Genomic DNA, 26,069 nt, shown 5'->3' on the forward strand with positions numbered 1-26,069 from the left:
GTCTTGCATTTATTACTGTAGAGGGAATTATTTACTTTGACATCAAACAGACATCAAAATGACAGTCATAATTACCATCAAGGTATGGAACGTTTTACAGTCATAATGCCATCATTTTGATCACTCTTTTTGACATCATACCCCTCATCAATTTGATGATAATTTGACATAGGTAGGTCACTTTGACTAGGTTGTTTTTACTGGGAAGTTTATGAAAATTATTAATTTTTCGTTCAATGATTGTTTAATTCATGCTGCACTATATTATACAAAAATATTATACAAAACTATCACTAACTTTAATAAAGTATTAAAACAGGAACTATTTGTTGTATGTTTTCTCTATATAAAAGACACGTGGCAATCAATCCAGAATCATGTAACAATCAACCTAGGGTATGAGATAAGTTGTCACATTTGCACGATTTTGCTTAGAATTAAATAACTTTTTTGTATATAAATATATATACGTATAAGTCTAGTATTTTTTTCTTACACCTAAAGGATGTAGCTACATTATAAAGTAGTATACGATATTATAAAATATTGTAAACATTTATTTTAAAAATATTTGAAAAGTGTGACAACCCGCCCTGGTTTTCCCTATTTAGATACACTGTCTAAATTCTAGAATTATAGTATAGATTAGAAATATATTTTCCTCCTATATTTATAGAAAGAGATCTAGAAATTTTAAAATCAACTCTGTTTCTAAAGATACGAATTTAGTAATTTCGATTCATATTAATCTTACTATCTCTTAGAGAGAGAAATCTCTGAAAAAACACATTAATCACCATTTATATTCGAGTGAGAAACTAAATATGTATCGTGTAATTTGCGTAAGCTAGGGTTATCTAGAACGATAACGACATCGTATTTTTCTTCAGTTTCATTTCACAAACACGTGAACTTTCGCAGACAAACTTTCATACAGTTCTCATATAGACATCAGTGAAGTTGAAAAGTGTAGATAATGGATAAAAAGTTACAACAGGTAAGCCAGGAAATTTGAATCAGTTATAATAATCTAATAATATTATATTATATAATACTCTACCTATTACATAATAAATGCATATTTATTCTTATATATTAATATGTAAACAGACGATAAACTCCAGTTGTATTTTTATATTATCGTGTTAAAATGATCTACATTTGCTATTGCGTCATATAATCCATGCGAAACATATTCGAACATTTATAAATGCACCGAGTAAGTTATTATCTCTATCTACCTGCAATCTACCTCTATTTATCTTCGTTCATTTAAAGAATAGGGAAAATTGAATATAAAAAAGATGCAATAAAATTATATTTAAAAACGATGCAATTAAGAGTAGTACAGTTCCATATTTTATAAAAATATAACTATAAGTTTTCTTTAGGACAATTAATTTATCTTATTACTTTATGGATAAAGATACTAAAGCAAGGCAAAAAATAAATATGGGACATTCCATGTCAACCGGAACAGCGCCACGCCTAAAATTTGAGAGGGTTTAAAAATTTTTTTCGGGGTGCAAAATTTTTGTAAACATATTAGCTTTCGAATACCGAGTGCGCATTTAAAAAAATTCAAAATGGCGGACTCAGTATGGCAGACGAAAAATCGAAACTTAAAATTTATAATTGAAAAAAATATGGTCATATTCTGCGTCAAATTTGAAGTATAAATGCCCTCTTGCGATTTTTCGATATAACGCATTCTTTTCGAGATAAAAATTCATTAATCGAAGTGCTGATTAAACTTGGAAGACACGTAACTTGTGCACGTGATAGTAGGTTTTGGGGTCACTGAAAACAAATCTGATATGATGAATGATATGAAAATTCAAAACGGCGGAGTCAGAATGTGTGTGTGTGTGTGTGCGTGTGTGTGTGCGTGTGCGTGTGCGTGTGCGTGTGCGTGTGCGTGTGCGTGTGCGTGTGCGTGTGCGTGTGCGTGTGCGTGCGCGTGTGCGTGTGCGTGTGCGTGTGCGTGTGCGTGTGTGTGTGCGTGTGTGCGTGTGTGCGTGTGTTCGTGTGTGCGTGTGTGCTCTACTCACTCATTGAAACCTACGGCAAAACCAGCGATACTATCGATAAACTGCAAATGCCATTTTTCACGTCAGCATAAAGAAATATCTTTTGATTCATAAACAATTTTTTAAACTTTTTTCACACACATTCTGACTCCGCCGTTTTGAATTTTCATATTATTCATCATATCAGATTTGTTTTCAGTGACCCCAAAACCTACTATCACGTGCACAAGTTGTCTTCCAAGTTTAATCAGCACTTCGATTAATGAATTTTTATCTCGAAAAGGATGCGTTATATCGAAAAATCGCAAGAGGGCATTTATACTTCAAATTTGACGCAGAATATGACCATATTTTTTTCAATTACAAATTTTAAGTTTCGATTTTTTGTCCGCCATATTGGATTCGCCATTTTGAATGTTTTTAAATCCAATATACCTAACGTAAAGTACACGAATGAACACACAATTTAGATGCAAAACAAAATTTTACTCTGTGGTTTTATACTTTTTTTCAAGTTATAACTTTTTATTGTGTGACTCTCTTTATTTTAGGCGCCATACTGAGTCCGCCATTTTAAATTTTTTCAAATGCGCACTCGGTATTCGAAAGTTAATATGTTTACAAAAATTTTGCACCTCGAAAAAAATTTTTAAACCCTCTCAAATTTTGGGCGTGGCGCTGTTCCGGTTGACATGGAATGTCCCATATATACCTCCTTATTCTACATGTACTTAAAAATATTAAGGTAAAATCATTAAAAGTTAATCATTTATGTTATATTTTATATTTTTATCTAATATATTTTGACATAAAATATAAAATGTCTCATAAAATGTTAATTTTTCGTTGTCTTTACTTTAATATTTTTATACACAGATATGATAAAATAAATAAATTAAATAATTTAATGTAAAAAAGGCATAATTGCATAAATATTAATGGAAGAATGTGCCGGTTGCAGCGCGCAATTGTATAAAAATAAGCTTTTCATTAAAATAAAAATTTTAAGACTCCTGTTGAGCTGCCCCCCCCCCCTCCACCTTGCAGAAATTAAAAAAACAAATAACGCAAAATTACAAGCTATTTATGAGCTTTCATATCCCGCAGATTAACAATTTTGAGCTCGTCACACTGGGCAGGAATTTAATATTTTTTGTTGGGGGGGGGGGGGGGCTGAGTAGTCAACATTGACTACTTAAAAATGGAGATATTGAATCGATCTTTGCAGCAGAATTAGGAGCTATTTATGAGCTTTCAAAGTGATATAGTTTCGATTTTTGAGCTCACCCCCTTAATCCCCAAACAACCCTTTAATTGATGCAACTCAAGAGAAATATGTTGAGAAAAATTAAAATATATCGTATCGCGGATATAATTCGTATAGCGTATAAATTCTAAAAATAAACTCTTAAAATACGTGCATTTCGATTATTGAGCTACAACCCCTTTGCAAGAAAACCACCCCACATCTTCTTGGCTCAAGAGAGAACTGTACTTAAAATGAATAAAATTAATTATTTTGCGACTAAATATCGTTTACTAATTTATGAGCACGCAAAATACGCGCATTTCGATTATTGAGCTACAACTCCTTTGCAAGAAAACCACTCCTCATCTTCCCGGCTAAAGAGAGAACTGTACTTAAAAAATGAATAAAATTAATTATTTTGCGACTAAATATTGTTTACTAATTTATGAGCTCGCAAAATACATGCATTCTGATTATTGAATTGTAATTTTTTTTGTAGGAATATACTTTATATTCTTGCTATACAAAAAAAAATTATAAGTTATACTTATAGAATATTAATTTACATTTTGTCTAAATTAATTCTTTAATAGCTCAAAGTATACAATTTAATAATTTGTTTACATCGTGTAAATCATAAATTAAAAAAAAAGTAAATTAATTACATTAATTTTTTAATTTTTTTGTGAATTACATCAATACGTGAATTATATTAATATGTGAAATATAAAAGGTAAATTCCGCAGAGAATTTAATCTTAAATTTTGTATTATAAGACAACAGTTAATAATTTTTTTACATTCATTCTTACATTTATTCAAAAGGATATAAAATAATTACTGGAATTAATAACAATTCTCACTATCTGTTTAGAAATTTTATCTATTATATTCTTACTGCATGTGATTTGGATCTTTATATAAAACAAAATTGCTTTTATTATAGGAAAACAGTATATTAGAAAAATATATTTTAAACACATTTTATTTATTAAAACTTTTTTTAAATTTATAATTTACACGATGTAAACAAATTATTAAATTGTATACTTTGGGCTATTAAAGAATTATTTTAGACAAAATGTAAATTAATATTCTATAAGTATAACTTATAATTTTTTTGTATAGCAAGAATATAAAGTATATATTCCTACAAAAGAAATTGCAATTCAATAATCAGAATGCATGTATTTTGCGAGCTCATAAATTAGTAAACAATATTTGGTCGCAAAATAATTAATTTTATTCATTTTAAGTACAGTTCTCTCTTAAGTCGGGAAGATGTGGGGTGGTTTTTTGCGAAAAGGTTGTAGCTCAATAATCAAAATGCATGTATTTTGCGTGCTCATAAATTAGTAAACGATATTTAGTCGCAAAATAATTAATTTTATTCATTTTAAGTACAGTTCTCTCTTAAGCCGGGAAGATGTAGGGTGGTTTTCTTGCGAAGGGGTTGTAGCTCAATAATCGAAATGCACGTATTTTAAGAGTTAATTCTTAGAATTTATACGCTATACAAATTATATCCGCGATACGATATATTTTAATTTTTCTCAACATTTTTTTCTTGAATTGTGTTTAAAGGGAAAGTAGTCTGTAGAATATAGTAAGAGAAAGGAGAGACTGTATATTAGCTGCCCTTTGTTGGGTTTCACGGAATGTATGTTTGTGGTTTATGCGAGATGGACCATGGCGGGATTTGTATCATTTTGAAAGACCCGCGCGTTCAATGTCAGCCCTGTTTCGAAGCAACAACTCAGCGATGAGAGCGTGGCGCCACCACTGAACTTGAGCACTCGAACCAGGGCCTATAAACTCCCATGTATTTCGCGTGACCAGCGTTAGTGGCGCCCTCTGACATAGGACACCCTACGCTAGGAACTAAATCACATATCGACACATACCGTGTACATTTAAAATGTTAGTCTTAGGTAAAAAAAAGCGCAATGGTTAAAAATAATATTGTATATTTATATAATAAAAATGCATAATCTATACAAATATCGTTGAATTTCACTTGAATATAAATTTGCATGCAAATGTGTCTTGCAAGCGAGTCATTATTACGTTTAAATCGCTATTAAATCATGAAAAATTAGATACCTGCCAACGATTATACGTGGTTATAAAAGAAAAGACACGGTAGCATTTACTGATAAAATGCTACAAAATAAAAAAAATTACGCGTTATATTGAGTTATAGGTTGAAGAAACCGCGGTGAGTTTAACAACGTTTATAAACTAAAAATAAAGAGATCTCTTTGTGCTAGTTAGTAGCTACTTACTACTTCTCTTTAAGCAACGTCAATAATTGAAAACAAAAAAAAGTGTCCTAATGATTGTCCATTAGAAATTAACATAAAAATACCGCTGTTTTCTAATAAACTTTACGTAAAATTAAAGATAAAAAACGTAAATTAACAGTACAAAAAAGAAGGGAGAGGTAGAAAATCACAGCTGAGCGTGAGCGGTTTCTTGCTTCAAAATCGGCCTGGGGCGTTTCTTATCGTTCCCATCGAAAGGGATAAAGCAGGTTGCTATCCCTTCGTGTTGTTTTCATATTGTTGCCGTGTTGTTTCCAATTAATAGCGAATTTGGGCGCTTGCACTAGTGCACACTGACTGCGCACTAAGGCTTGTTCTTATTATTAGTTAATTCTTATATTTACAGATCATTTTAAATACTTTTTGAAATACTTCTTAGCCAGTAAAATGATCTGTACAAAATCTATACAGATTGTTTTATTGGCTAAAAAGTTTTTAAACGTGTATTTAAGCGACCTTTAATATAAGCACAGATATTATGAACAAGCTTTAGTGTGCACTCACAAGGGAACGGTCGGGGGTGTCCGAGACCGATTTGGATGCGCTTTGGATATGTTGTTGAGCATCAAAAAATATTAGACTCGTATTTTTTTTTGCGGCTTATCTCGACGTTTATTGGTCGAAAAAACCCGATTTAGAACCTACCCGATTTGAATGCGCTTTGAATATGTTGTTGAGCATCAAGAAACATTAGACACGTGTTTTTTTTTTGCGGCGTATCTCGACGTTTAGGGGTTGAAACAACCCCTCGAAAATAACGGATTTTATAGTTTTTAGCGAATATCTTCGAAAATATAAGGCGTATGAAAAAAAGTTTGGTACAAAAGGTTTATGGCTTTTTGTGCTCTTTACAATGGCGTAATCAGATTTTTCAAATTTGTCACATTTTTTAATTTAACCCCACCCCCACCTATTATTTTTGCCAAATATAACAATTTTTCCAACGCAAATTTAAGAGCGTCAAATGCCAAATACATCCATGTGTATTTTTATTATGATACCATTATTAGATTTTTGGCAAGACGAGATGATATGTGGTATAGGCGTCGCGCTGTAGGTAGGTGTTGCGTTATTTCTGTTCAAGTTGCGCCGTACGCTTAAAAATTTCCATTTCAACTCCGGGATGACCGAAAGCGCTGATGCCAAGGCCAGCGCAAGGTTATTTCGAGAGTCCTGGACTAGCAACGGAATGTCGACTCCGACATTATAAATACCGCCGAATTGTATCGGGCGGGCAGTCGCAAATTGGAAAGAGACGGTATCAAACCTAACAAAGACCACTCCATTAATTATAAAGTGCGTATTTATTTATATAATTAAAGTTCGAGACAAATATTTAATTTTAATATCTTTCAGAATGAAGTTTAATCCATACAATGTAATAATGCTACTTTCTGCAACTTTCACTGCTTTCAACTATTTACCTCTCTCTCTCTCCAAATTATGTTATGTACTTCTCGCTCAGCGACTCAAATCTATCTGCCGTCCGTCCGTGCCTTCCTTCAGAACGCACGAAGGCTTTCCCCTACTCCATATAACCTTCCGGACTTCCTGCTTATTTATTTTCGTGCTAACGCTATCGAAATAGCGTAAACTCCTCGCTGTCAGCGCCTAGTGCTGACCTTCGCATCAGCGCTTTCGGTTGTCCCGGAGTTATAATTGGGATAGTGTATTATTGTAGCGGTTAATGTGACGCACGTTCAAATTTGCGACTTCCCGCTCGATCTTACAATTCGGCGGTGGTATTTATAATATCGGAGTCTACATTCCGTTGCTAGTCCAGGACTCTCGAAATAGCCTTGCGCTGGCCTTCGCATCAGCGCTTTCGGTCATCCCGGAGTTGAAATGGAAATTTTTAAGCGTACGGCGCAACTTGAACAGAAATAACGCAACACCTACCTACAGCGCGACGCCTATACCACATATCATCTCGTCTTGCCAAAAATCTAATAATGGTATCATAATAAAAATACACATGGATGTATTTGGCATTTGACGCTCTTAAATTTGCGTTGGAAAAATTGTTATATTTGGCAAAAATAATAGGTGAGGGTGGGGTTAAATTAAAAAATGTGACAAATTTGAAAAATCTGATTACGCCATTGTAAAGAGCACAAAAAGCCATAAACCTTTTGTACCAAACTTTTTTTCATACGCCTTATATTTTCGAAGATATTCGCTAAAAACTATAAAATCCGTTATTTTCGAGGGGTTGTTTCAACCCCTAAACGTCGAGATACGCCGCAAAAAAAAAAATACGAGTCTAATATTTTTTGATGCTCAACAACATATCCAAAGCGCATCCAAATCGGTCTCGGACACCCCCGACCGTTCCCTTGTCAGTGACTGTGTTTACATGACACCGTTAATCGGGTTTTATAACATCGGTAGTTGTCAGGAAGACCAATCGTAATCATTCTTCAGAAGAATGGAATAGCTGTGATTGACCGGCCTAAGAACTACCGATGTTATAAAACCCGATTAACGGTGCCGTGTAAACGGAGTCAGTGTGCACTAGTACAAACGTCCAAATTCACTATAAATCTTTTGCAATAAATGCTCCCAGGAGATTCAGTCCATAATTTATCGGTCTGCAAAATAAATGACAATGAATAATTAGTACATATACAGTGATAGCAGTGCAAAATTTATCTCATAAAGAAAGATACTTACGAAGATGTCTTTATATTCAAATTTTCTATTTAATCTTTTTATTAAATTTATTGCTCATTCTTTTTGCTTCGTTGAACATAAAATTTGTCTTTTCTTGCATTTCTGCCCTTCCGTTTAAAATATTATTAATAATTTTGCACCATTTAATTATAAATTCTTGTGCTATTTCCTCATCTAAGGCCTGCTGCAGAGTGGGACAATGTATCGTCTTCATAATAGATTTATCTTCGTAAAAGATTTGTATTTTTCTCCTTTATTTTGCATGTATAGCAGAAGTAAGGAAATCGTATTTCTGCAAGTTCTACTTTCTTCTTAATTTCTTCCAAAATTCTGTCACCTTTCACACATTCTGCGCATTCAAAACATTCAATTGCTACTTTATTTCTTATTATATTTCTCACGATTTTTTGCGCATCCACGTATATTTCGGTGTTCGTTGTTTCTGGTATCGCAGGTTCAGAATATTCCACGTCTGTATTGTCTTCCTTGTTTGGAGACGCTAGGTCACCAGCGTGAAACATTTTTAATAAGGCTAATGATGTGCCTTCGTCACTCTCCTCACAATTGGAAGATAGGGATTTCTTTGAGGTCAAATTTGTGCATAGTAACGTTTTAAAAGATGCACTGAATTGATGCGGCGAAGGGTTGTTATTCCTATGACCGTGGTCTCTAACTCGACTGAAAAAATTTTCTATAATGTCCTGATTAATATATTTTAAATTCAGTGCTGGTAATCCACACTGTTGTAATGTTTTCCACAAATAGATACTGCCTTGGATTGTCCATATCCAATTTTTCAGACATTTTGGTTTACTTCTTCGTAAAGGCCTGTGGTTTTCTTGTTCAACGTATTCCATTCTACGAAGTTTTTGTACTGCTTCTTGCCAAAATTGTACATGTGCACTTGTCGCATTTATTATACTTGTGAGGCCTTGTCCTTTTTTCCCATTAAAGGAATCAAACAGATCGTCGAAAAATAATATGACGTCTGCTGTTTCAGCGGCACTCTGCGGTAATAACTTTTCACCGAATTGAGTTATCATACTACCTATGACAAAATTTAATTTTTAATTTTTATTATTTATTTAATTTTTATTATTTATTTAATTTTTATTATTTATTTAATTTTTATTATTTATTTAATTTTTATTATTTATTTAATTTTTATTATTTATATTACACTTCGCTACGACAATCTTTATATTTTTTAACCGCAGAAATATTTACTTCCAAACTTTTACTTGATACAAAAATTTTATTTTATATTTTAATGCGGGGTCTACAATGCGAGTCGTAAGTCGTGAGTTGTAAGAAATTGACCAATTACAATCAATGATTCTTCTCAAATTCGATTGTGATTGGTCAATTTCTTACGACTCACGACTTGCGACTCGCATTAGGTGCTTTCCAGTTATATAACGACACAAGTCGACACAAGCGTCATTCTATCTTTGTTGCTCACTAGATATTGAAAAGAGACAGAATGACGCTTGTGTCGACTTAAGTCGCTAAATGAAAAGCACACATTGCAGACCCGCATAATAGTTTACTGTACCTTTATTAAAATTTAGCACCACATCCATAAAGTTCGCTACAGTGTGACTTAATACCTGTGTTGCATATTTTACTTTCATCTTTGGTATTAATGCAGGTATAACATGTTTCTTTGTTAATTTGGGCATCTGCCGCTGCCTCAGAAAGGAATGCTGATCCATTTCGTACGCTTGTTGAATGTCCTTCCAACAAGCATATCGTTTATTCTCACCTTCATTATATTTAACAAGTAAATCTTTTGTTAGGAGATTATTACGGACTCCTTTTTGTAAATGTACATAATCGTACAATGGAATAATTTCATGGCCTTGTATCACAAATGTATTTCCTAAAAAAAAGCACAAAACATTATAAGTATATTACTCACTATACAAGAAAAACTGCCAAATTAAAATCAATTTAATTGTTCACAATATGTAATTTACAATTGATATTATAATGTTTAATAAGTAAAAACATTAATGGATATATATTTACTGGGTTTCTTATGCTCCATATGCCGATGTTTATTAGCATTTTCAACCAATAAGTTAATACATGCTACATTCGGGCCTCCCTGATCACATACAGTGGCAACAGGCTTAAATCCAGATTTTATGATAATCATTAGCCACTGTTTAACGCATCTCACAAGTAGTATAGCGTTAGTGGCACTATTGCAAAATCCATAACCAAGGGGTATATGGTTGCCAGATGTAAGACACCTCATATAAAACACTATGGCATGATCTGCAAATTTTCTAGTTCGTTTAATGCCCCAATCTTCAAAGCCAACAATATAATCTCTTGATTTATCGTAATAAACGGCAGGTTGAAGAGACATTTCATCCCACAATAAAATGGTATATAAATATAATTTATTTGTCATTTCCTTAGCAGCCAAATCAAGATATCTGAATAGAATGCTGTTGCACCCGGGATATAAAGGAATATGTTGTAGTGTGGTATTTAATGTAGTTGTAGAAGGACACAGCAAGTATTTAGACAAAAAATTATAACAGGCACGAGATCTCTTGTACAAGCCAATACAAAACATTTTATCTTCTATAGTATAACGTCTTGCCTATCAGAAAAACATAAAAATATACTGTATACTTTAAATACTTAGGTGAAGATTGTTAAAAATAGTTGAAATAAATCATTATTTGAATAAATCGTCACTTGAACAAAGTTTTCTTTAAATGATAAATAATGGAAATGTTTAAACTTCTTTGATTAAAAACTAAAAAAAAAAAACAGTGAGCACAGAACATTTCCAATATTGCTCAGAAGACAAACAACACATACATCTATAGCCATTAGTATTTATAGATATATATATACTATATATATATATATATATATATATATACTATATATATATATATATGTGTGTGTGTGTGTGTGTGTGTGTGTGTGTGTGTGTGTGTGTGTGTGTGTGTGTGTGTGCGTGTGTGTGCGTGTGTGTGTGTGTGTGTGTGTGTGTGTGTGTGTGTGTGTGTGTGTGTAAGCGCGCGCGCGTGCGTGTATGTATGTATATATATATTTATATTTCTATATGTATGTATATATATATATAATATACATATATAATATAATATATAATACATGTGTGTTTGTGTGTGCGTGTGCGTGTGTGTGTGTGTGTGTGTGTGCGTAAGGTCATCTTAAGTTCACCTTCAGATATTCGTTAATACTCCGTCACCAATGAACCGAGTAGTATGACTTCATAATCAAATATTCATAATCAAATCTTATATTTAAGATCGTCTCAAGTTTATTTTATATAAGATTTGATTATGAATACCAGCCTATAACTGTCCTCTTTTTGGTAGTTTTACTTGAGATTTTACCTGTGGCGCTAAATCATTATTTCTTATTATCCCAGATAGCAAAATGTGTTCGTTCTGAGTACATATTGTACTCACGTTTATTAAAAACATGATGGCAAGAATAGACACAGATGCGGGCTCATATGTTGCTCAGAATGCAGACATGTTATGAAATCTATAAAAGTTTACAAAATAGTGACATAATGAACACATAAATGTTCAATGAAATACTGCATATTGTGTGCATATAAAGCTCAAGAAATGACAACAATTTTAAATATTTCATGCTTAATAAAATTATTTAAAAACATGTAAATAAATAAGTAAGACGTATCCAACAATTTATCAAAAATTGCTTCGCAGATCTCTGCACTATGTGATACCAGAGGTATCACTTAAGCTGATCTGCAGCAAAGAATTGGCTGCATTGTAATTAGGCTTCTCACAAGCTCGCCTCTTATACTAGCGCGTGATGATTTTTGATTACGAGAAAGTGACGCGTGGTATAGCCGCGTCGCGGCAGCGTGCGGTACTAGCGCTCGCGGTAATTGTTGTAAAATTATTTCCACCAGGGTCAGCATGTGATTATCATGAGTTGGCTAAGTAACGTCAATATCTGAGCTCATATATTTCCTCATATACATGTTAACTTGTACTCATGATGTGTATCATCACAATATGATCACAAGACATACATCACATTTCGGTCAATATCAGAAGATCATGACGTGATGAAATCTGATCATCAGGCATTGCTATCTGGGATCTTATCAATGAATTGTTGACGTATCATTGCACTATTATCTGCTCTGCCTTTATAATCTGTGGTGCGCATTGTAATAGTATTTGATCGGCTTTCCTGCTTATATTTTTTACATAGTCTCTTCAGATGCCTTTTATCTCTCTTCAATTTAACCGTAGTAATATATAGTTGTTTAGCTCTTGGGGACAAGGCATTTTTGCGTGTACAATCTTGAAGATCGGGTCTTACATGCTTTTGTTTAGTTATTTGCACCAGTTGATCCACTGTATGTTTTAAGGCCGCTATTTCTTGCGCTGATGCTTTATTATTTTCTTGGTTTTGTAAAATGTCTTTTATCTGTTCCTGCTGCAGCATTAATGTGTCACTATGGTCGGTTAAAATTTCTTCAGTCCTCTGCTGTTGTGTCTTCAATTCATGTAACTCGACTTCTATTGGATCTTCCTCTTCTGCGTTCTCTATCATGTCTACATCTGTCTCTTGTGGTATCTCTATATTCCTTGTCATGTCCACATCTGTCTCTTGTGCCATCTCTACGTTTCTTGTCATGTCTACATCTGTCTCTTGTGGTATCTCTGTGTTCCCTGTCATGTCCATGTTTGTCTCTTGTAACATCTCTAACTCAGTTTCCGTAACATTTCTTTCATCTGCCATATTAATGACAGGGACAGCATTACTTAATAAGACACGTAATTTTAGAGAGCAATTGTAGTCATTGTTGCGAAAATGTTTGTAGCATACTCTCAGCTTTAGTTCATCCGGGCCTTCCACTGGTTCCATGTTCAAAGCTTTGTACCATTTTAAACGACGTTCGACATTTCGTGGAAACTTATGCGACGGTGCTTTCTTTCCAGATGCACATCCAGGCACGCAACATTTTCGCACCATTTTAATATACTGCAAACTGCTGCAAATATATAAAAATATATTAAGTTAGGAATAAGTAATTGTATGGATTATACATACTATGTTTACGCTCGCGTAAACATAATAACGGACTATTTGAATAATAAGAGAGATTAATTTATACCTTGGTTATCCTAGCTTCTTGTTCTTTTTTCCTCCTTTTTCTTCTTTGCAGCTCTGAAACATTTATCACTTTCTGATTACACAGGCACACAAAAAAAAAGTGGTCTGTACCAAAGACTAGACCCATCATTTCTTATGTATTTTGACGTGCTGAATCCAAATCCGGGGTCAAAATTGACCCCCACCACACCAATTTTTTTTAAATCGCGAAAAACCACCATTGAAAACGGAAAATCCCAATATAAGGTGGGTCAGCGTTAGGTATAAATGTGGCAACCAACTGTAAGACCTAATCTATATGTACTTTGATGTCCTGAATCCGATTCTCGGGCCAGCATTACTGTACCACTCCCCACTTTCTTTTTAATCATGAAAAACCACCCTTTAAAACGGAAAATCCCGCTGTAAGGTGGATCAGCGTCAGGTACAAATGTAACAACCGACGTTACGGCCGAGTTGGACGTACCGAGACCTGGTTTTGTGGAGGACCGCAGCTCTGCCCCCTGGGGGCCGAGTTGGACGCCTGCCTTCGCATCCTATCCCGACCGATTTTAAATAGATATACCTACCGTTATTTGATTTCTACCGAGAGATCACTTAGTTTTAGTTTTGAAGAGGAAAAGAGTTTCTTTTACTCCTTTCTCCTTTTATAACGAACTCTTTTTTCTTCGAACGATCTATGTAGAGGATTTTTTTGTCTCTTTCGACTTTTAAGCTGGGTTTCTCTTTTAAGCATCCAACAAAAATCTGCCATCATATTAACATCCCACCTTCCTTGATACCGACGCTCCATTTCTTTCATATCTTGATGAAACCTTTCACCTTGTTCTTCGCTGAAATCTCCCAGGTTTTCGGGAAAGTAATCAAGATGAGAGTGTAGAAAATGCAATTTTAAGTTCATCAAGCAGCCCAAACGGTTGTAATTTTCTAACATTTCCTCAACTATATTCTGGTAATCCTCACTTTTCTGATTCCCTAAGAAATTCTGAGCTACTTTCTTGAAACTGAGCCATGCTGCTTTTTGATGCTCAGTCATTTTTGTGATAAATTTTTCATCGTTAAACAAGGTACGAATTTGAGGTCCTACAAAAATACCTTCTTTTAGTTTAGCATCGCTTATTTCAGGAAACTTCTCTTGTAAATATTCAAAACAGGCGCTTTCTTTGTCCAAAGCTTTGACGAACTGTTTCATGAGACCAAGTTTTATGTGGAGAGGTGGAAGCAGAATATTTGATGGATCAACTAAAGGTTCGCGTAGGATGTTCTTCTCCCCTGGATAGAAATCTGTTCTCTCTGGCCATTCTTTCTGTGTATAATGCCTCTCTCTAGCTCTGCTATCCCATAAACATAAGAAACATGGAAATTTTGTAAATCCTGACTGCTGTCCAAGAATCATGGATGAAATCTTAAGATCACCGCAAACTTTCCATTGATGTTCTGAGTACTTTATTTTCTCCAATACTATTCGTAAATTTGCGTATGTTTCTTTCAGCTTCATTGAGTGGGCTATTGGAATAGATGCAAAAGTGTTTCCATTGTGGAGAAGAACACCTTTAAGGCTTCGCTTTGAAGAGTCAATAAATAGTCTCCAATCTTCATCTTTATAGCAGTTAGGTTTCAGTTAATGTATTAATCCTTTCACGTCTGTACAGTATGTCAGTGAAAGTTCCGTATTATTAGCGTAGAATTTTCGAAATTTTTTTTCTCGATTTCGATAAACGCAAGCTTTGGTTCCTTTTGACAACATGTTTTTATTTTTCAACACTGCGGCTGCATACTCGGCTCCATCTTTGGGTAATCCTAAATTTCGTATGAAATCATTCAACTCCTTCTGATTGAAAGTTTCGGGTTTCTTATTCTTACCTGTTGGTGCATATTCATCTTCACTATCGCTTTGATCGCCTGTGTCTGTAACCAGGGCACCTCCACGTGGTGACGGTGGTCAACAGATCCACACTGGCAGAGTCCCTGGGTAAACGGCGTTCATGCCGTCATGGCAGACACAGGCAAAAAGTGCTTTACGATGCAGGGATTCGGAACCCCAGTATCTTCCTATGCGAAAAGGGAATACTTAATATTGAAAAGCCTTGATATTTGATTGTGTTGTCGTTTGCAACGAATTGTCCTTCTATACATATATGATTGAATTACTCACTGAATTATACTTTAACCAGTTATTTAACAGGAAGTTGATCGCAAAGAAAGATATCGACAATAACAATTACTTCTTACTTTAACGTTGATACAATATTATGGAAGATATATGTATTATTTATATCAGAAGGACTATTCGTCATATAAATATTGTATTATGTTATGCGTGATGCTGCCTATATGAATGTTTATTTTATCTGATGTTATTTGAAAGGAACAATCTTTTTGATATAGATTAAACTGGATCAGACTTGACTTCATCAAGGTATGCATAAGGATGATAGTCATGCTATCAATTCTGTCGTGGAATAAACTGTCTTATTCATGCAGTATAGAAAATATTTAGTTTTAATGAGAAAAGCTTATTCCATATTAATCTTTTCATGTTCTTTACTTGTATTTTTCTTGTTCTTTACTTGTATTCTTTACTTCTTATGATGTAATCTCCGTGTATGTCTCGAATATTCGCTTATGGTCCAGATAGAAATAGATATTCGATCTAACTGAGAAATATACAGCCTCTCCTCGTCAGTCAAATAAGGTTTGTGTCTCCTCCTTTTAACAATTCTTGAGTTCCGGCTCATGCGTGAGCTGGTACATTTAACAAATTGCATCAATTAAAGGGTTGTATGGGGATTAAGGGGGTGAGGTCAAAAATCGAAACTATGTTACTTTGAAAGCTCATAAATAGCTCCTAATTCTACCGCAAAGATCGATTCAACATCTCTATTTTTAAGTAGTGGGGGGGGGCAACATTGACTCAGCCCCCCCACAAAGAATTATAAATTCCTACCCAGTGTGACGAGCTCAAAATTTTTAATCTGCGGGATATAAAAGCTCATAAATAGCTTAATTGTAATTTTGCACTATTTGTTTTTTAATTTCTGCAAGGTGGGGGGGGGGGGCAACTCAACAGGGGTATTTTAAAGAAATAAACTTAAAAATGGCTTTTAAAAACATTTACGATAAGGAAGACCGGGGCTGATTGATATATGGGGCAAGTTGGTACACGGTAATTATTGTAAAAGTGACAAAAGATAATATTGCATAAAAAATTTAGTATTTCCGCAAAAACATTGCGATAATATTTCAATTAGTTATTTCAGGCTGAGTAGCGTATTTTTACAAATAGAAAATATTTTTAGTTTTGTATAGTCGAAAGTAATATAAATCGGTGATATATTAAATGTTATATTTATAAATTTGCGGTTATTATATTATAATTCTAACTGTTTCTTTAAAATCTTTACTTTAAACGTAATAATTTCTGTTAATGTCTTAAAACATTTTTTTTGCTTATAAGCAATAATCAAAATAATATCTAAATATGGCAGGTTGGGGCTGGTTGTTACAGCTTTCTACTTATAATTTCGGCCAACTCTGTCGATGTAACACATAACCTCGGCGCAACAGCGGCAGATATTTTAATCTTATGTAAGATTCACCGTTAATGTCTCTTATTATGTGTCAGAATCGGTGAATATAGGGCTGCGGTCCGATTCACGCTTACAGTGTTGTAAGCATCATTCTGTTTTCTTTTTAAAAAAACGCGCCTTTCACCTTAAGGCTAATATGGCTGTTTTTGACGCGCCACTCCATTTGTTTGGGCAATTAACTCGAATTGCAAGAAAAATTCTTGCAACGGAATTGTTCCGTCGTACGTGTCGAGCTTTAACACACTCCACTTCGTGACGCGGGTCTTCCCCTTCTCGGTACACTTCCGCAAACGCGATTTGCGATTCTGAATCCCCGAAGGCTCCGTTATTAGAAAGACTTAGCTGTGGGAGTTCCTGACGCTGTGGCTCTGCTTCCCATTGTCGCAACAACGCTGCGTGCTCCTCGTGCATTAGCCACATCTTTTGCAGCATGGCTCGAAGGATCTTCGCCTCTGCCGTGAGTTGTGGGGCACTCGGGCTAGCTCGGAGAATCTCCGCCTTATTCGTAAGCTGTGGGGCACTCGGCTTCGGCGTTTCCGTCCGCGCTCTCTTCCTCGTCGAGGAAGCTGTCGTGGGCTGGATGCTCGTCATCGTGTCTTCGCTCGTCTGCTCTCCTCAGATCCGTCCGATCCGTCTGATCCCAGTTAAGCCCTCAAAATGTTGCGCTGTGCGCTACGCACTCACTAAGACATACGCGTTCGCGCCGCGCACTCCCGGACTCGCGTAAAGAAAGGAGACACTCTCTTAAAAGGAGAGTCACGGGTTTATTCAGAACGAGAAAATACAGAGAATTAAGCGTAGAACTCAAGAACAGGTCCGAACGGTTCGGAAGCTTCAAAACAAATCTCCAGAGAGATGATGTTTAATCAAACGGTAATTCTTCAGTTTAGCTACACCAGCACAGAAATCGATGAAATTAGGCTTATTCGACGCGTTTTTGCGTAAAACGAAAGAATCTGGCAGAAAAAAGTGTCGCTCTGCCCCGCGAAGCGAGATATTAATCGTTAAAGTTGACAGGAATCAGGTTATGATTCCTGTCATACCGACGAGATGTAGCGACCATGAACATGCCCTGCAGCCATATGCGCATGATCAGTGGCCGCACGCGCATGCAGCAGATCACGTGACAACTGTTTGGTTGGTAAGTCAGAAGTGTAACATAATTCGAAATGATATTCTTTCGGCGTATAGATTAGTGACGCGCTTTAAAAGTATTTAAGTGTTTAAAGCGCGTCAACTAACCTATGTAGGTTAGTAACGCGCTTTAAAAGTATTTAACTGTTTAATGATTTTCGTTAAAGCAGGGCACACACACACACGTGTGTATGTCCTGCTTTATAGAAGTTGTGATTTTCGTTAAAGCAGGTCTCTCACACACACACACACACACACACACACACACACACACACACACACACACACACACACACACGTGTGTATGCCCTGCTTTTATAGAAGTTGTGATTTTCATTAAAGCAGGGCACACACACACATGTGTGCCCTGCTTAGGTTAGTTGACGCGCTTTAAACACTGAAATACTTTTAAAGCGCGTCACTAATCTATACGCCGAAAGAATATCATTTCGAATTATGTTACACTTCTGACTTACCAACCAAACAGTTGTCACGTGACCTCTTGCATGCGCGTGCGGCCACTGAGCATGCGCATATGGTCACAGGGCATGTTCGTAGTCGCTACATCTCGTTGGTATGACAGGTCTCATAACCTGATAGTCGTCAACTTTAACTGTTAATATCTTGCTTCGCGGGGCAGAGCGACACTTTTTTCTGCCAGATTCTTTCGTTTTACGCAAAAACGCGTCGAATAAGCCTAATTTCATCGATTTCTGTGCTGGTGTAGCTAAACTGAAGAATTACCAATCAAACAATAATAGCCCGTTGTCAAGGCACACGCTTCGGCTTAAAGCTATTCAGGAGCTAAGTTCAGCTTGCAATGGATGTCTCAGCACGGGCGCAACAATACTATTCAGTTAAAAGAATTATTTTTGTGTTTTTAAGCATGCGGCTATTGAAAAATTCTTTTGCGGCTTGTATTCCATTTATTAGTTACATGTAAAAAAATCATTTAAAACAAGTAGAAACTTGCACATTGCTTCCTCATAGTTTTTAAGTGTGCAAGTAGAAACCTGCACATTGCTTCCTCATAGTTTTTAAGTGGGCAAGTAGAAACTTGCACATTGCTCCTTCATAATTTTTAAGTATGCAAATTATAAATTTGAACATTACTTCCTCACAATTTTTAAGTATGCAAATTATAAATTTGCACATTGCTTAATCAACATTTTATTTCGCTCATAAAGCTTCCTCTATGAGGAAGCTTGTTTTTTTATGCATAATTATTAGTAGATATTTATTAATTTGGCTTTCTCATAGAGGAAGCTTTATGAGCGAAATAAAATGTTGATTAAGCAACGTGCAAATTTATAATTTGCATACTTGAAAATTGTGAGGAAGTAATGTTCAAATTTAGAATTTGTACACTTAAAAATTATGAGGAAGCAATGTGCAAGTTTCTACTTGCCCACTTAAAAACTATGAGGAAGCAATGTGCAGGTTTCTACTTGCACACTTAAAAACTATGAGGAAACAATGTGCAAGTTTCTATTTGCACACTTTTTTTTATTGTGATAAAGCTTTATTGCAACTAATATCTGTCATACTAATATCTGTTATACTAATATCTGTTATACTCTTACAAAAATCAATTAAATAATTAATGTTTTTACTAAAATGATCCCTACTAATTGCAGATACATCTTATTTCCATTTTGTCCAATACCAACCTTCTTTTAATGATACTCTATATAAAACTACATGTATAACTTATACATGCCACTTTTTAAGCAGAAATCGGTAACTCCTTCACCGATCCTCGCAAAATTCAAAACAACCTTCCTTTAATAATAATCTATATAAAATTACATGTACATCTTATACACTTTTTAAGCAGAAATCGGTAATCCCTTCACCGATCCTCGTCAAATTCAAGAAAAAATTGAAGAATATAACAGAATTAGAAATAACCCGATATCTCAAAATTTGCGAAAGTTAAAGCAACCACAGACATTTCTCCAAATATTATAGACCTTTGATTGCGTATAAAGCTGGGTCTAATCAACCAAATCTTAAAGAATTAAAGGAAATAGAAGAGGCAATCGGAGCCTCTGCCATATTAAGGCAATCGGAGCCATATTAATTGGAATACTCCGAATCAGTCTGTCATAACTGAGCACAGATTAGAATTAAATCATAATTTCGATTGGAACAATGTTGAAATATTAGACAGTGAATCCTATTATTATAAGCGTTTGATTTCGGAGATGATATGCATAAAGAGGCAGGCAAATGGTTTGAATTTGCAGACGGACACGGAAGGTCTACCGGATACTTATTTAAATGTGATCGAGAGATTGTCTAAAATTTAGAACATCTGTTTGCGAATTGTTATCCCCACCTCTTGTGTATACACTGGCCTTTATTATGGTAACCTTTCCACCTAATGCCTCACTCACTCGCGACGTGTCTGAGTGACTGGCTCGTTGTTACAATGCGACATCCTGGTCTGAAATTGCTCCGTAAGTAAATTTATTAGTCATTTGATTATAACACTGTTTAATAGCGTCCTTACCACATTGCGACTCCGTTTGATGGTATAGGTAGGGCATTCGAATCTTCCCTACCTACCTGGTCTTCCAACCTGGCTAGTTTAGTTTTAAGATGCGATGGATATGGAGCAAGTGCATACCGGCTTATCTGGACTTTCGACGACGTTACATCCGTATAAATTTAATTTATTGTTTTATTTTACTTATTGACTGCTCCTTTTTATACACTACTTCGTCTCGATTATTCATGTAAATCTTTATATCGTTATGAATTTTATGTAACTTCTTTACGCTGAGGATGACACAAAAAAAGTGTCGAAACGTTCGTATTTAATATATTTATTTATTATTATAATTTGTCTGCGCATTGATTACCGCGCTTGGCTCCGATTGCCTCTTCTATTTCCTTTGATTTAGTCTAGAGAGCCTATACTTCGTTTAACTTAAAGAATTATATATGAAATAGGGGTAGAAAAGACTGAAGAATATAATAGAATTAAAAATAACCCAATATCTCAAAATTTGCGGAAGTTAAAGCTACCAGAGACATTTCTCAAAAATTCAAAATTTTGTATAAAAAAAGAACCTTTTTACCGGTTATCGCCAAATTCAATACCAACCTTCTTTTAATGATACTCTATAAAATTACATGTATAACTTATACATGTAACTTTTTAATCAAAAATCGGTAACTCCTTCACCGATCTTTGCCAAATTCAATACCTTCCTTAAATGATATTCTATCCATCAAATAACTTACACATTTTTTAAGCAAAATCGGTAACCCTTTCACCGATCCTCGCAAAATTCAAAACAACTTTATTTTAATGATACTCAATATAAAATTATCTGTACATCTTATACACTTTTTAAGCAGAAATCGGTAATCCTTTCACCGATCCTCGCCAAACTCAGAACAACCTTCCTTTAATGATACTCTATATATAGAGATTACATGTATAACTTGTCCACTTTTTAGGCAAAAATCGGTAACTCCTTCACCGAAAAAAATTCAAAAAATTCAAAATTTTATAAAGAAAGAACCCTTTTACCGATTATCGCCAAATTCAAAATACCAACCTTTTTTTAATAATACTCTATATAAAATTACATATACAACTTATACATGTAACTTTTGGAGCAGGAATCGGTAACTCCGTCATCGATCTTCGCCAAATCTTAAAGAATTATATATAAAATAGGGGTAGAAAAGACTGAAGAATATAATAAAATTAGAAATAGCCCAATATTTCAAAATTTACAAAAGTTAGAGCAACTACGGGCATTTCTAAAATATCAACGTCTACAGATTGAACATATCATATTCTTTTTAAATTTTATATTTAATTAACTATACACATCATGGCACTTTCCTACTAATTGCGGATATATCTTATTTCCATTTTGTTCAATACCAACCTTCTTTTAATGATACTCTACATAAAATTACATGTATAACTTATACATGTAACTTTTTAAGCAGAAATCGTTAACTCCTTCACCGATCGTCGCAAAATTCAAAACAACCTTCCTTTAATAATACTCTATATAAAGGAGGGGGTCCAAAAATGGCCGTTTTGTGCCCCGCTGGGAAACCTGTGAAACATTTTTTTCCACCTTATTTAAGGTTGAAATAAGAAGGAAATAATAGTCATTTACCCAGGAAACCACGGGAAATATTTTAAAATCTATAATAATGTGTTTAAAACGTCTGTTAAAGTAACTGTGTTTGAGCGGTTTAATAAAAGGTGAAACGTTTTAAAACAAGCACTACATTTCCATTTAATGAATTTTGCATCATGAAATTGTATATAATATTTTTATTACATTTAAATACATATTTGTTATTACATACATATATATATTTTTTTATACTTTCTGTATATACACATATATGCAGTCACATAACATTCATCTTATTTCTGTTCTGTTTCTTTACTAACTACGTCAACCATTTATGAAAAATATTCAGATATATTTAAATAATTATTTTGAAAATGATTATGATGGTTCATCTGAATCAGATTCTGAACACTAAATCTCGTAATCTTTCAAATATATCTGAATATTTTTCATAAATGGTTGACGTAGTTAGTAAAGAAACAGAACAGAAATAAGATGAATGTTATGTGACTGCATATATGTGTATATACAGAAAGTATAAAAAAATATATATATGTATGTAATAAAAAATATATATTTAAATGTAATAAAAATATTATATACAATTTCATGATGCAAAATTCATTAAATGGAAATGTAGTGCTTGTTTTAAAACGTTTCACCTTTTATTAAACCGCTCAAACACAGTTACTTTAACAGACGTTTTAAACACATTATTATAGATTTTAAAATATTTCCCGTGGTTTCCTGGGTAAATGACTATTATTTCCTTCTTATTTCAACCTTAAATAAGGTGGAAAAAAATGTTTCACAGGTTTCCCAGCGGGGCACAAAACGGCCATTTTTGGACCCCCTCCTTTGCGGAAATTAGAGCAATCACGTAGATTTTTTTAAACAGAAATCGGTAACTCCTTTATTATTAACAATTTTTATTAATTCTATTATATTCTTCAGTCTTTTCTACCCCTATTTCATATATAATTCGTTAAGATTTGGTTGATTAGTTCTGGAGTTATGGAAATTTCGGTAAATTTGGCACATACACACATACATACATACATACAGACATTTTTTTTAATGCAATATTTCGACGTTTTATCGCACTATGAACATATTGACATCAAAAACTCAAAAAACAATCTTTTCTTTGGTTTCTTCTACCCCTATTTTATATATAATTCTTTTAAATTTGGTTGATTAGAGCCAACTTTATACGCAATCAAAGGTTCATATACGAATTTACGAAAACAAAGCTTTCTCTATGAGAAAGCAAAAGTGTACTAACTAGCCCCGGTTTCTCCTATTTAATATTGAAAATACAACAGCATAAAATATTTTATAATCCATTGATTTTTTGTTTATTTATTTGATTACATTAATATACCGTTTAAAAAGTTTGAAAGCACTACTTTCTTAAGAAAACCAACAGGTGTTAATAAAATTTTTTAAATAAAATTTTTCCTTGGAAAATGATCAGAAACAAGTAATAATGTGTTTAATATTATAATTAATAATAATTAATTTAATTTCATCTCTTTTTTGCCATGAAGTGAACTTGGTTTACAATTTTACCTTAACCCTAGAACGGTATATTGGGTTAGCGTAACTCATAGCGATTTTAAAAGTCTCGGGACTTCTATACCGCACGGGAAAAAGGGTCTGGACCAGGGGGGGGGGAACTTTGGAGAGCCCCCTACTAAGCTGCACTCATAATCGAACCAGTGCATTGAAAACTGCCGAGTAAGAAACATCGAAAGTTAGTCTTCTACACTAACCCAGTATACCGTTAATGTTAGTAAATTCGTGATATATTGTATATCAATTAAAAAAAATATCAAGAAGTAAGTGTTTGTTCCGCCAATGATAATTAACAAAAAGGTGCATATATTTAATCGACTACTAATTGGCAAAAATTACATAACTTTCACGACGTTTTGACCCAGGCTTCGGGTCCTTCTCAAATGATCTAACAAACAACAATTATAAGAATCGCAGCGTCAATAAGTTAGATTAACGAATGTACGGAAAATTAAAATCATGTGTAACAATTGAAGGTACCTGATGAGGAAAATGTACCATCGTCAAACCATTCTCAGTCAACTGTTTATGAAATTTTGATAGAAAAGTCACAAAGTGCTAAAAAATTAATTTGTCAAAAGGTAAGTATGTAGTCATAGATATAAAAAGAAAAAGAAAAAAGAATAAAAATTTTTTTTAATTACGCAGAGAATGTTTTCCAATGGCACCGGTTCGTATCATACTCGCTGAGTTATATTATCACAAAACAGCACCGAAAATTCATGTTTACGCGATGGACGTCAGAAACGAACTGAAAGTGTCGCGCCGTGCCTAGTTTAAATCGAAGGTTGACGGAACAGGCGCCGTCGAATAACAAAAATTATAAACACGAGATGACGTTGTCATAAATAGGATTTAAATTATCCGTATCTTTCTGGAGGTTGATGGTATCAGAATATTTCTTTATGAGGAACATTTCAGCGATTTCTCTCTTTTCTGTATTTTTTTCTTTGTGAAGTATCTCAACTTCGGACCAATTAAATTCATGGCCATGAGAGACGCGGTGCTTACTGACAACAGAATGCTGACGATCATTCTTCTTTATATCGTTGAAATGTTCTGTGACGCGCGTTTTTAAGTAGCGTTTCGTTTGACCAATGTAGGATGCACAGCAATCATTACAGTTAATTCGATAAACCAACTCAGTGGACTGATTTTTATCAAGTCGGTCCTTGTCCCTTTTGCTTCCTCATAGAGGAAGCTTTGTTTTCGTAAATTTGTATATGAACCTTTGATTGCGTATAAAGTTGGTTCTAATCAACCAAATTTAAAAGAATTATATATAAAATAGGGGTAGAAGAAACCAAAGAAAAGATTGTTTTTTGAGTTTTTAATGTCAATATGTTCAGAATGTTTTAAAACGTCGAAATATTGCATTAAAAAAATGTCGGTATGTGTGTATGTCTGTGCCAAATTTACAGAAATTTCTATAACTCCAAAACTGATCAACCAAATCTTAACGAATTATATATGAAATAGGGGTAGAAAAGACTGAAGAATATAATAGAATTAATAAAAATTGTTAATAATAAAGGGGTTACCGATTTCTGTTAAAAAAAAATAACTAAGTTTACCGAAATTTCTATAACTCCAGAACTAATTAACCAAATCTTAACGAATTATATATGAAATAGGGGTAGAAAAGACTGAAGAATATAATAGAATTAATAAATTTTGTTAATAATAAAGGGGTTACCGATTTCTGTTAAAAAAACAGCCAAACTTACTAAAATTTCTATAACTTAAGAATTGATTAACCAAATTTTAAAGAATTATATATAAAATAGGGGTAAAAAAACTGAAGAATATAATAGAATTAATAAAAATTGTTAATAATAAAGGAGTTACCGATTTCTATCTAAAAGAATCTACAAGATGGTCCTAATTTCCACAAATTTTTTGAGATATCGAGGTTAATTTTTTTTATGGATAGATCGCAAGTATTATTAAAGGTAGGTTGGTGTTGAATTTGGCAATGATCGGTGAAGGGGTTACCGATTTTTGCCTAAAAAGTGTACAAGTTATATATGTAATCTATATATATAAAGGAAGATGTCCTGACTCACTCACTCACTCACTCACTCACTCATCAACGCCCAGCCCAAACCCCTGAACCGAATTTTTACCAAAAATATATGAAATAGGGGTAGAATTTTCCGGGAAGTGCCACTAAGAAGGGAAATTAGAATAAATTAGAAATTCGAGTCCTAACGGGGTGAAAAG

At 34.0% G+C, this 26,069-nt stretch overlaps 1 long non-coding RNA gene across 1 annotated transcript; it reads left to right on the top strand.

Moving 5' to 3' along the window:
* The first annotated feature begins 912 nt into the window (after window positions 1–912).
* LOC139786647 (uncharacterized) lies at window positions 913–21,266 on the top strand. The gene is made up of 3 exons (XR_011722361.1): window positions 913–997; window positions 20,403–20,615; window positions 20,697–21,266. It is a non-coding gene; the product is annotated as an uncharacterized lncRNA (long non-coding RNA).
* The last annotated feature ends 4,803 nt before the right edge of the window (window positions 21,267–26,069 follow it).

The sequence above is a fragment of the Temnothorax nylanderi genome, unplaced genomic scaffold, assembly GCF_030848795.1.
Source record: "Temnothorax nylanderi isolate EJ_2023f unplaced genomic scaffold, tnyl_v1.0 TNYL_tig1097_pilon, whole genome shotgun sequence".
In the NCBI taxonomy this organism is placed as follows: Eukaryota; Metazoa; Arthropoda; class Insecta; order Hymenoptera; family Formicidae; genus Temnothorax; species Temnothorax nylanderi.